The sequence below is a fragment of the Columba livia genome, chromosome 19 (genome assembly GCF_036013475.1).
Source record: "Columba livia isolate bColLiv1 breed racing homer chromosome 19, bColLiv1.pat.W.v2, whole genome shotgun sequence".
Taxonomy (NCBI): domain Eukaryota; kingdom Metazoa; phylum Chordata; class Aves; order Columbiformes; family Columbidae; genus Columba; species Columba livia.
This window is the reverse complement of record NC_088620.1, coordinates 1,239,539-1,251,817: the sequence shown is the minus strand read 5'-3', so window position 1 is coordinate 1,251,817 and position 12,279 is coordinate 1,239,539. Positions and strand designations below refer to the sequence as shown.

The 12,279-nt window shown below is 48.9% G+C and overlaps 1 protein-coding gene across 3 annotated transcripts in view; it reads left to right on the top strand.

Annotated features, from left to right (window-relative positions):
- Positions 1-1,627: 1,627 nt before the first annotated feature.
- Positions 1,628-12,279, top strand: part of NEK6 (NIMA related kinase 6) — a 49,543-nt gene continuing 38,891 nt past the window's right edge. Inside the window, exon 1 of one of the 3 annotated variants that reach the window (XM_065035424.1) lies at positions 1,628-1,839. The gene's annotated coding sequence lies outside the window, so the exon portion shown is untranslated. Of the gene's footprint in view, positions 1,840-10,885; positions 11,043-12,279 lie in introns of those variants that run through there. The other 2 variants (XM_065035425.1, XM_021280173.2) reach the window with 2 other exon arrangements.

Sequence of the window (12,279 nt, the reverse complement as noted above, 5' to 3'; positions counted from 1 at the left end):
ACCTGAATATCCCACAAACATTCGCTGCAGTTTGTCTCTCTGGATGCCAGAACTGGAACCGCCTTAGCAAGAACATTTTTCTAGGAGTTTCAACGGATAAACAACATCATTTGAGCAGAGACCTGCCACGATTTTTCAGGTTCTGCAGAACAGAGACTTACTTTGGAGCTTAAACTATGTGAGCCGAGTCTGCTGGAAAAAAGTGACTTGTTTGAACCAGAATATCTTTGGTAGCAGGTCCCCGCAGCTCTGCCGCAGGTGCAGCTGCTGCAGTGGGTGCAGAGGAGCCGCCGCAGCAGCGTCACACTCCACGCCACTCAGGCATTTCCCTGGAAGGTGGGTGTTTGTGAATGTAGCACATGGAATGTGGGCCGGGGCCTCTCCCCGCTGCTCCCGGGCACTGCGAATAACACGGTCTCGGTGCTGCTGGGTGTCCGAGTCTGTTCCGGACAGCTGAGTGCGGCACCAGGACACCGGAAGGAATTTGGCAACATGTAAAGGCCAAGGCATGGGACAAATTGGCTCAAACCACGGTCATGTCCCAGAGAACGGGGCTCCCATGCGCACAGTGTCGTTCTGGGGGGCCGGTGGGAGTTAACAAATGGGGCTGAGCGGGGCCAGGCTCCCCCGTACCTGCCTGTGCCATCCCAGCTCAGGTGACAGCTGTAATTCACCCCACACCAAAGGCTCAAAACAGTTCAACAGCCTCCATTAGAGATAAGTATATATATATATTTATATATATTTTGAACTGTCAAAGGGCTGAGTAGAAATGATGTTACACTGACAAAAGGTGCAGTTGCTTGCACAGCTTGTTTCATTTGCTGAACTTCTCAAAGTCACCCTGGCATTAGCACTTTCTGCCATGACAGCACTGGGAGTTTCCCAGTCGCACCAGCAAACACCTTCTGAAGGAACCAGGCCCTGGAGTGCACGAGTTGACAAAATAGGAGCAATTGCATTTCTCCCCAGATATGGAGCTACCTTGAGCCTTTCACCCAGTTCAGGCAATTAGACGAGACGTGCTAGTTTCGTTTTTATTTATTGTGAAGTTCACTTTCCCGTTTTTGCTCACTTGTAAAAATCCCGTTGAATTTAAAGTTCAAATTAAACTTAATCATACTGAGTACTAACATTTGTCTTGATGTGCAAAACACAGCGATTTATTAATTAAGGATTTTGCATCTGAAATGCCGAATGTATTTTAGAGCTGGACCCGTTCAGACCCATATTCTGTGAGCACACTCCCGTGCTTCGCTCCGGGCACCCGGGGAAGGGAAGCAAAGCACAGGAGGCGGCGGCGGCTCCGCCGTTGTGCAACCGCTCTGTGCTCCCGCCGCCGCGCCCCGTCTGCCCGAGCGGCGGAAGGAGCCAGTGCCGGGATCGCGAGTTGCGGCTGCACGCGGGAAACCCCGCAAGCAGGCGCCGCTCTGCAGGGCGGGGGAGCCGCCGCGTCCCCGCCGGCACCCGGGGAAACCGGCGCCTTCCGGGGAGGGCGAGGCCGCGGCGCGGGCTCCGCTCCCGCTCTGTCCCACGGGAGCCGCGGGGCTCCGGCAGCGCCGCGGGCCGCCGAACGGATCCCCCGGTGCTCGCGGGCGGCAGGTGGGCAGAGCGCCGCGCGGCCCCGCCCCGTGCGCGCTCCCGGCCCGCCCGGCCTGCGTGGCAGCCGCCGGGGCTCGCGCCCGAGCGGTGGCGGGCAGCGCGTGCGCGGGCGGCGAGCGCGCGCGGCGAAGTTGTGTGCGGGACGCGGCGTCGCTCGCTCGTTCGCTGCGGGGCTGCGGCCGCCTGAACCCCCCCGGGACGGGCACCGGCGCTTCTCCGCCGCCTCGCCGGCCGCAGGTGAGCACGACAGGGCCCCGCGGCCGCCGAGGGCCGCGGCCGGGCCGCGCTGTGCCGCGCCGGGGGTGTGCCCGCCGCGGGCCCCTGCGCCGCGCGGCCCCTCAGGCGGTGCTGCCGCGCTCCGCCCGCGCCCCCCGGGCCGCCCCGGGCCGCGGGTCGAGCGAGGGTGCGAGCGGCCGCGCTGCCGGGGCCGCCGAGGGGCGTGCGGACACCCGGGCGGGCGCGGGGTCCGGGCCGCGGCGCCTCGTGGCCTTCCGGCCTCCCGGAGCTGCCGCCGCCGGCCCCGGGGCCGACACGTGCCCGGGCGGGAGCGGAGCCGCGGGGAGCGGGAACGGCACGGAGAACGGCACCGGAACCGGGAGGGCGGGCGCGTCGGCAGCGGCTCCGCTCGGGGAAGTGGAGTCTGGCAGCGTTAAGGTTCGAGCAAAGTTAAAACCAGTATAAAAATACCAATATTCGTGTGGTTTGGTGTCATCGCAGAGTGTTTCAGAGGGAGGGCTTTTTTCTCCATTAAAAGCAGCAGCGCTGCCGAGCACACGTGCCCCAGCAGAGCAGCCCCCGCACCGGCACCCTGTGCCTGCCCCCCGAGACCCGCTGGGCGCGTTTCCTTCTGTCCGGGCTGGGACCGAGAGCCCCGGGAGGCGCTGGGCCGGGACCCTCCGGCTGCTGCTCCCTCCTGCTCCCCAGCCCGCAGCTCCCGGAGAGCAGCCCGCCCGCTCCAGGGCGCTCTCCCTTGTGCCCTCTCCAAAGATCGGAGCTGGGAGATAAACCCAGCGCTGCAGCGATTACCGCGGTGCTTTGGAGAGAGCACATGTTAGAGCTGAACTATGAAACACCATTTTTTTTTCCCCAAGATGTAATTCCGTCCGAAGTGTGATTTATGCTTGTTTAGAATAATGGTGCATTTCTGAGCTCCATCTGTTTGTCTGTCTGTTCGCACACACGGAACATTTCTGCCAATGGTGATTGCCTGTGGCATTATTGCAGTATAAGTAGTTTGATAGGAAATATTGTAGCAATTAGAAGTCCAGTGATGCAAGTTCCTGACACACTGTGACTGTCTTGCTGTCATTTCTATGTCTCCTTCAAAAGTTCAGTTTGGTGAATCATTGTAACTGTTTAACTTCTGCAACATTTCTACAGTTTTTACTTTTGAGACATCTCTTGACGTTGAGTCAAACTCTTTCCACTGTTGTTTTTTCCCTGTCGACATTCTTTGCAGCAGTCATATTCTTTTAAGCAACAACAGAGAAAAAAAAAGGAACTTATTTTAGATAAGAATGTGGCTGCCCCTGTTTCCTATGGCTCTGTGCCTCCGAGACTTAAAAAAATGAGGGCTGGGACAAACTTTTATTATGGTGGAAAAAGAGCATCCTCTGGGAATGGAGGTTTGTAGATGGGGTGTGGGTGGCTGCTGTCACCCCAAGGGGACTTGTCACAACAGAATCAACCTTGTGAGTTTTTAGCATGTAGAACACTTGTGCTTGTTCATTTCCCCTTCTTCCTCTGGAATTCTGTTACTTCACAAATACCTATTTTACAAGAGAGGACAGACATGTCATTTGCATGTGAGTTTTAACAGACCTTTTCAGATTCGCTCTGCTGGGAGAAAGGCAGGTGAAGATGAGTAACTTGGATTCCAGTAACTGGGATTCCAGGCCCGCATTGGGAAACAGATTTATATTTTTTTAATAGTACTTGGCCTTCTGTGATCCTACCCGAAAAGTTTTATGTCAATGTATCCTGCTTAAATGTACATTGAAAATATTGAGCCTACACTGGCCTTTCTCATTTCTTGTAATAACTGAAGCTGTACTAGAGAAACCAGTGGGAGATTCTGGTATTTATCTTCAGTGTGCTTTTGGGCTTTATTCAGACCTACCTGTTGCGTGCTGAATGGTTTATTAATGCTTGTTTACCCAGGGTAAAACAAGTATTAGTTTTTGCATAGGGATAGGAGCCAGAAATACCTGTGTGGGCTTTTCTGCCACTCTGCCCCTGCTTTCTTAGCTGTAAAATGGAGGGAGTTGCCAACAAGCCCACCTCGTGCACACCTTCAGAACACGCTTTCTGCATGGGTAGAAGACAAATTAGCGGATGTACTTTAACATCTTTTCCTATTTTATGTGGTACCCAATATATTTAACCTCAGTGCTGTGAAAAATGTGTGTACAATGAACAACATGGCAGTATGGGCTGGACTGTATGTGCTGGAGCTGCCACTGAGTGGGGCAGCGGGGAGGAATCAAATGTGTTCACCCTGAATTTAAAGCAAGAAAACTGACCGTGTGTTGCTAGAGGAGCAGAGGAGCTACTAGAGGAGCATTTCAGAAACAGTCATGAAAGCGGGCGTCAGTGTGACCTCTGGGGCTTGGCTTTCGCTCTGTCCCAACTGAAAGCAGAGTTGGGATGCAGTCCTTACAGGAAACAAGCTTGGTACCCAACTTGTGTTTTAGCTTTGATCATTCTAATTTGCTTTTCATAGACAATGTTGTTTACAGAAGAGATTGTTCATGGTAATCTCCAACAAATGAGGAAAAAATAAATACATGGAACCTCATTTTAGAAGTTGGGCTTCTCTCTACCAGTGAGTGAACATGTTTTGGTTGCAACTTCCTCAGGTATTGCTACAATTCAACACTCACCAGCACGGCCAGTGGCCATGATGCTGCATATGGTCTGAGCACAGAATTATGGTTAAGGAGGTCATGAATGGCCGTTCCACCTGCGACACACACTGCTGCATTTGTCTTGTAAACTCACTTAACCAGTCTGTTTTACCTTTTATGGGAATTAGGGTGACTAATTCCATGTACACCTATGCAGGTGCTTGACTTGGGAAATTATGTGAGCTATGTACCTGCTATAAATGAAAGATGCATGAAAAACATTCCTGCAGTATTGAAAGCAAACACTAAATATTCATGCAGCTGAAATATAGTTCACAATTACCTTGATACGACTCATCACTGAAGACCCTGGAAGCGTGGGTTTAGGCAGGAGAGCGGCGCCGTGCCGTGCGCCGGCACGGCCGGGGTGGCGGCACAGGAGGCTCACGTGTGGCTGTGCCCCGCTCTGCGCTGGACAAAATGTCCTTTCCCAGCATAAACCCATGTGGAAGTTGGAGGTTGTCTAAAACGGACAGAATTAACACTTTGTCCTGTTAAAGGCAGAGGCCTTGAAAATAGTTCCTTCTAAGTCCTGTTAACTCAGTGTTTATTATACTCACCCTTCCCTTTGCAAAGCTTTAGTACAAGCACATGCAAATACTCAGCAAGTTCCTTGTGCTTTTCATTGGTACGTCTTTAAGTGCCCTAGAAGATAAGCAGGGTTTATCTGAGAGCTGAGGATAACAGAATCAGGAAGATTTGGTTTGTCCCCGTGTCACGCAAAGTCCCCGGATGGCTGAGCTCATATCGAACAGATTGGGGCTACCAAACCGCGTGGTTTCCCTGCGTTCGCTGTTCCTGTGCCAGGGCTGCCCTGCTGAATATTGGTATAAAACTAAGGAGCCAAAAATGAATGGGTGGGAAGTTTGATTAAATAAGAGGGTTGAGCCACTTTCCTCTTTGTGGTTGCTGAAAGGGCAGTTTGTGTTTTCTGTAGTTTTGTCTTTGCCTTTTCCCATGGGGAACGGACCCCCCGGGGGCTGCTGAGGGGGTGTTCTAGGGCTCCTCCACTCTGGATTCCATGTGTCGCTGTTGAGCTGGGTCTCTGAAGTTAAAAGGAGGAAAGAAAAACTAGTATGCAGGAGATAGAAGAAGAATGTGTTCAAACTGAGAGGTAGTGCTGGCCCAGACTGGATTTTTCTTTTTCAAGAAGAAAAACAGAAGCCAAAAAAATTGCATGCAAAATCTAGATTGAAAAAACTGACTTCAAAATCGCAGCATTTGTTTCCAGCAGGTTGAAACTGCTGCATGTGTCTGAATTACACAGAATTTCTGACTGGTTTTGACCGGTTTGGGGGTGATGTGTGTGCTGCTAAGGGCCAGTCGGGAGCTGCTGCCTTTAGCTGCTGAAACGTGGGACAGGGAGAGCGGAGGTTCTGGGTGTTGTGGGACAGAGGGGGCGGCTCTAGAGCTGCTAAGCTGAGTTTTGTTTAAAACCAGAAAACCACAGGGAGTTATTTTTAATAGTGGTTCAGATGCAGCAGTCTGTAAAGCTGTCAAGTCTTCCTTATGGGTAGATAGGTGTTCCTCTATCTTGGCTTATTTTTTATGTACACGTTGGATTGGATCAGGATTAGTTCAAGTTCTAACCTGCGCTAAGTATGTAAACATCTGGACTCGCTTTAAGCGCCATTGTTATACAGGCCTGAGAAGCCTCTTGGATTGGTTTGGAACATTTTTAAATCTTTCAAAATTCAATTAAAACAGTGTATTTAGCTTCCAGTGTTTAGTCACCCGATACAGCTTATCACGGGGCATGATGCAATAAATTGCAAATAATTTTACGGTGTCAGTTCAATTAAAGAAATTGAATTTCTAAAGTGTTTACTGCAGCTTGGTGCTACTCTAAGTGTCTGCTCCCCCGGATTCCAGGCGGTGAACAGCTGTCTGTCACAGATGGGAGAGGAAAAAAGCTTTCCATATAAAACCAGTAGTAATGTAATACAACCTTTTATTCAAATTTGAGTTTCCTGTTTCACGTTTAAGTGAACCAAGAGCAGACTCTATCTGTTTCAAACCAAATGGTGTCAGTGAATGAGACTCTAGGAATTTTGTACTCCAAAGTGTTCTTGAAACCTCCCAAATGCACGTTTAGCAGTCAGAATGTATTGTTTATTACATCTCAAAAAAAGAAAAGAAAAAGACTTGTAGGTAGTGGATGAGTGACCTGTGCAGATCTGCTGGGGTGGATGAGTGAGTGACCTGTGCAGATCTGCTGGGCTGGATGAGTGACCTGTGCAGATCTGCTGGGGTGGATGAGTGACCTGTGCAGATCTGCTGGGGTGGATGAGTGACCTGTGCAGATCTGCTGGGTTTCGGTAGGTGAGGTGGAATTGGCTGCCCTGCTCTTGTACTGTTTTTTACACAACAAAACTGGGTAGATTAGAAATGGTCAAAGCAGCATGGAGCAAATCCATATTTTTAATGGAGTCCAAGTGCGGGTGCGAAAGGCCTGATGATTTTTGTTAGAGCTGGGGGTTCTCTGCTAAGCTCTCAAGATGGCAGAACTGGAGTTTGTGCACAGAGCGACATGAACTGAGTTCTGCACGGTGAATGGGATATGCTGCTTTATTGTTCTGTGAGCTAGTACATCATGGCAATTATAAAAGTTATTAAAATAGCTACAACATGTCTGATCAAAAAATGCAGAAGGTGGTTAAGATTGTTCTTTTTAAACTAAAAATTTGCTGCTGCTGGCTCAAGGCTTTCCCTTATGCTTGTTTTCTCATGATCTCTTTTTTTTTGTGGACTGTTAACAGGTATCCTGCAATCCCGAGGCACTTTTAAAAGATTTGGTGTTTATTTACTCAGAGTAGCTCAGGTCTCCAGCTCTGGCCTCAAGCTCTGTAAGAACCCGCGCTGGTGCCAGGCCCTCCGCTGCCTTGGGACAGAGCTCAGGCACCCCCTCATGGATCTGTGCCTTTGCTTTTCAGGAGCGCAGTTTATTTTGACGTTTTATCAAAGTATTGTGTGGTGTTGGTTGTAATTTCAGGCAGTTCTCATTCTGAAGCTATTCTGATGTCTCTGTCGGGAGCTGGTAGGTGTTGTGGTCCGGGCATATTTCAGTTCACCGTATCTTTAAAATGTGGCTGCACCTCTGCGCTGATTTCTCTCAACATAATGTGTAACATGCTTTAAAACAAACAGTGGATGGATTGTTTGTGTAACATCGGTTGGAAATTGCATTGAAATGTTGTTTTTCCAAGCATGGAGGTGCCGCTGAGGCTGTTCCAGAAACCCCTTTTGGAAAGGAGCCGTGGAAGAGCTGCCGCCGATGCCATGTTGCCACTGGCACAGCCGTGATGGGAGAGCTGGCACGGCCCCGGCACAGCCCTCTGGGGAGCTCAGCCCTCGCAAAACCAGCCTCACCAAGGAATGGAGGGTGATAAACCCGCGTGTGGCAACGCTGGAGAGAAGGGCAGATTCTCCTTCGAGGAGGGGGTGATAATGTCTTGCGCTGCCACAGCTATTTACGAAATGAATGGCTGTCAGCAGCCTGGCTGATGCGTCCCCAGATATGCATTTCAGCATTGCTGGGAGACAGCTGATGGTCCTTCCTGAGGAGGTCTCAGTGTCTCATTTCAACACAGCATCCCACCTTTTGGGCCCAAAACATCCTTTGGTGTTTGGTCTGGGTGGGATTCCCCAGGACAGGTTGTGCTGTCCCATTTGGGGGACACATTCACCATCCTGCTCCTCCATGTGCTGCATCCACGTGAACCACGGTCGCCTCACCTAGTGCGCCAGTATTCCAGGGATCAAAAACCGAAGTGCTAAGGGCTGTGACCCGCGCCCGGCCCTGCCTGCTGACGGAGCAGGTGTTGCTCCACACCCTGCGCAGGGTTTGCAAGTCTTTCATTTTGCAGAGCTCAGCGACAGATACCGTTCTCCAGTTACTTTTGTCGTTGGATCTTTGAGAAGCCCACTTGCTTCGAGGTGGGAAATATCCACCAGCCTGTTGAAAACTCGTGGTGTGCGTGAAGCAGAGCGGGAAGTCCGTACCGAGGGGGAAGCCGGCACTGGGTAGCTGGGATTGCTGCTCCGGTGTGCGAGCGGTTCCGGCCGTGCCCGCTCCCCAGGCGCTTGCTGGCTCAAGTAGTGCAGGATAACTTTTCTCCAATTTTTCTTCTTTCCTTAGAGCAAACCATCATCTTTTACTTGAGACAGTAACTTTTTCCTTAACCTAGTGGTTTTTAACTGTGGAGCTCGAGATCAGGATCACTGCAGATGGAGCAATATTTGGGGAATGTTGACCTACAGGATGGATCGCAACTTCATAGTACATTCAATATGATTCCTTTCAGGAATTTCAGTTTAAGTCTCGCTCCTGTTCTAACCTTGTGGACACTTGTCTATGCCACCCCGAAAAGGAGTGGCTTTGCTCCTTGTTGGAATGCTTTGTTTCTTGCATAGGAACATTGAATGTCAACACTGTTCTAGAGAATTTGTGGGGGGTTCTGGTTCTTGGGGCATATGTATGTCATTGTAGTGAGGACACGGAGAGAAAAGTTGTAGATATTCTAAGGTTCCTTTCCTCCAAGAGCAGGGACTCAGGGTAGAACAGGTGTCAGCAAACGTGGACACAAAAATGCCCTTCTCTTTCATTCATGGAAGTGCTGCTTTGGTTCTTTCATGCTGTCGGTGTTTCATTAGCTGTTCTGTTGAGTTGTGCAAAATGTAAGTCTCAAAACCGTTAAACTGGAACAAAAAACCCTGAACAGCCTTGAAAAGGTTTTTAAAAATATATGAATGTATTGCAAAGAAGCAAATCAGTCACAACCGTGTGTGTCTGTACGCTCCCCTTTAATCAGCTGGGAAATCTAAGTGGTGACTTTCAGCTGTCACTATATTAAGAACCAGTGCTGCCTTTTGTGGCAGTCTGTATATACTGAACTCGGTACTATGTAGTAAATATTCTTGCTGTGTTTTCATAATCATTCTACTTAGAGTAAGTGCTTCTTGGGTGGGTATTACAAATCTGTTAATCTTTATGGTATTTATAGGGTAATTTTTAACTCTCTTGAGCTCCTTACTTCCTTGCGGGTCAATTACTCAATTTATAACATAATGTCAGTTGTAAGAACTTTACCATCCAAGGGTAAACAGTCTTTGATATGGTTCTTTACCTGTGTTTGCTCTTAGTTCTTTGTATGTTAAGGTATGCAATAACTTACTCTGTGACTTATCTATTGGGGTTTCTTTTAGCCTCCTTGGTTTGTACTTTAAAGCGACTATGATGAATTATTTTAGCTTTTGTGCTTCATCAGTAATGCAGGGAGAGGGAAAACTTTAAGCAGTTCTGTCTGAAGAAAAGTCCTGTTAACCGAGGTGCAGCTACTTCAGCAAAAAATGCTGCAAATAATGTTTAAATATTTTCGCTTGTGTATTGATGAAAGTGATAACTGTGAGTCAAACACTGCACCAGCTCTGCGGAGGGACTGGTCTTAGTGGAGAGGGCTGTGCGAGAGGCGGTCGGCGGGACACGCTGCAGTGGGGGGGAGGCTGGGCAGGGCCTGGGCTGCCTGTGTGCTTTTAACAGCCTGTTTGCGTGTGATGCTGCAGAGGAAGCGAAGTTTCAGATGAATCATTCATCATGAGTCTTATCAGACACTGCTGGGGTCACATGGTACCTGCCCCGCTGTTCCTCTGAGGTTGGCACCACCCGACTGCCAGCTTGCTCTTTTTTTTGGTGACATAGATGGCACTAATGAGTTTGATAAAAGCAGCTAGATGATGAGGGCAATATAGTTTCCCACTGGAGACACTCTGATTTGTTACGCAGGACCATATTTAAGTTTCTATATACTCTTAAGTCACCCAGCAGCACTGGTAACCAGGGTACCTTTTGTTCATGCGTCCAATATGTAGCATTAATTCTCTCCAAACTCAGTTGCTGTTGTCCATTGCTTTTCCTTCGTGCTGTTACCGTAGCATGAATTACTGGTGCCCGCGAGCACGTGGCTGTCAGTTTTGCTGAGTGCAGTGTAGCGGGGTTGGGATGTAAAGGCTGGTTTGCCCTCTGCACTGCCTGGTGCGGTCCTGCCGCTGCCTCCCAGCGCTCACGCTGCTGGGCCTTGGGACTCGCCTCTCTCTTGCCATGGTTTGATCTGAACTGGTCCGTATCTGTCAACCAACTCGTAAACGTTGCAAATTCATTAATAAGTATTTTCTATTTATTTAAATACCTTATTTTTCTTCGTGTGTTCCTCTTTTCCACACATTTACTCCTTTAAAACAAGTTGTCCTGCAGCTCTTGGTTGTGGTGTGGGAACTCTGTTCGCTCCCAGGAACATGTGCTACCAAAGGGCTTTGCTGTTTTTATAGAACCCTTGCCCACACACTCCCTTGGCTTCCCAAACGCTCACAGCTCCAGGCAGTCCTGCTGACAGCTCTGTGCTGATCCATGTTTGGTTTGGGGTGCTGTCCAGGGGTTGGAGCAGAGCAGAGCACGGCGTCAGGATGGGGGTGGTTTGTCCCCATCTCTGACTCCAGTCCAACCTGGACACTTCACGCAGCAATTGATGTTATTTCCAAGTAAGTTACTATATCAATATTCACTTATATTTTTCTCAGTAGCTTTTTCAACTGGTTTGTTTTACAGCGGGTCAATTCGATCCTTTGCTGTCATCACTCTTTAATTTTTATTTTTCTGCTTTGCCATGTTGCTTGCTGCTTCACTTATTTCTAGTGCTGAGTAGTGGTGTTTGATTCACAGGTATTAATAAGATGTCAACATAATTTGCATTGATATTAATAAACCATATTGTAGGTTATTTTGAAATAGTGTAAATATTTGTGTTTCTTTTCTGAAACAAACCTCTGTGTTTGTGCAAGTATCTGATGGCAAGCAGTTGTCTTTGAATGCTGATGAACCAGTCCATTGTAGATATTTTCAGCTGTGTTCTGCATAATTACTCTTAAAAACTGGTAATTCGAGATGGTTGGAAAATTACATTTTACTTAGTTCAAGGATTGCTGAAAGCTAAATTGCATTCTGTGCCTCAGCTGGACTTTTTTGTTTCTCTCTTTTAATTGCGTTAGCACTTTAACCCTAAGTACTTCTCATCATGGCTGTGGCTGATAGGTGGGTATCTGGCGGCAGATAGAACAGATGCTGCATTTTGAAAACATAATGTACAGGCCTTTGCAAACGTCTGTTAATTCTTTGGTTTCGTGCTCTCTGCCAGCAGTGCTGTTTTACTATTGTCTGCAGGACTGTGTAATACGTGCAAATCAGCGGGGAGATGCACCTCAGTTTTGGGGGAAGGAGCGAGCAGGGCAGGGCTGCTCCACTCGGCAGGTTTCTCATACCTGTGTGCTGAGAAACGGCTCAGTCTCTGGTCACCGCTCCGCTGGTGAGCTGGGCACGGCCCAAAGGCGCCTGGCGATCCACAGCACGGACTTTTCAGACGAGAAACTGGAAGTGAGGCTGTGGAGCTGTTGTCCTGGTAAAGAAAGCCTGTTCCTTCCAGCTCCCTCAAGGTTCAAACAGCGCAGTGTTAACCTGAGATCAGTGGGGTCTGGGGAGGGTGGGGAAGAAATGCTGGGTGGGCAGGATGGGAGACTTTTGTTTGCATGGGTGAGCTTATGGTTTTAAATAATCTGATACTATTGAGTTTATGCTTCAGCATTGAAGCTTTTTAGAATAACAGAAAATTGCTACACAGTGGGCAGAATATAGTGTGAAATGTGATTTGTCTCTTGTGCAGAGCTTGCACATCTAGTTATAATTTCCTTGAAAGGTTAATTCCAAATTTCTCTTCAGAACATT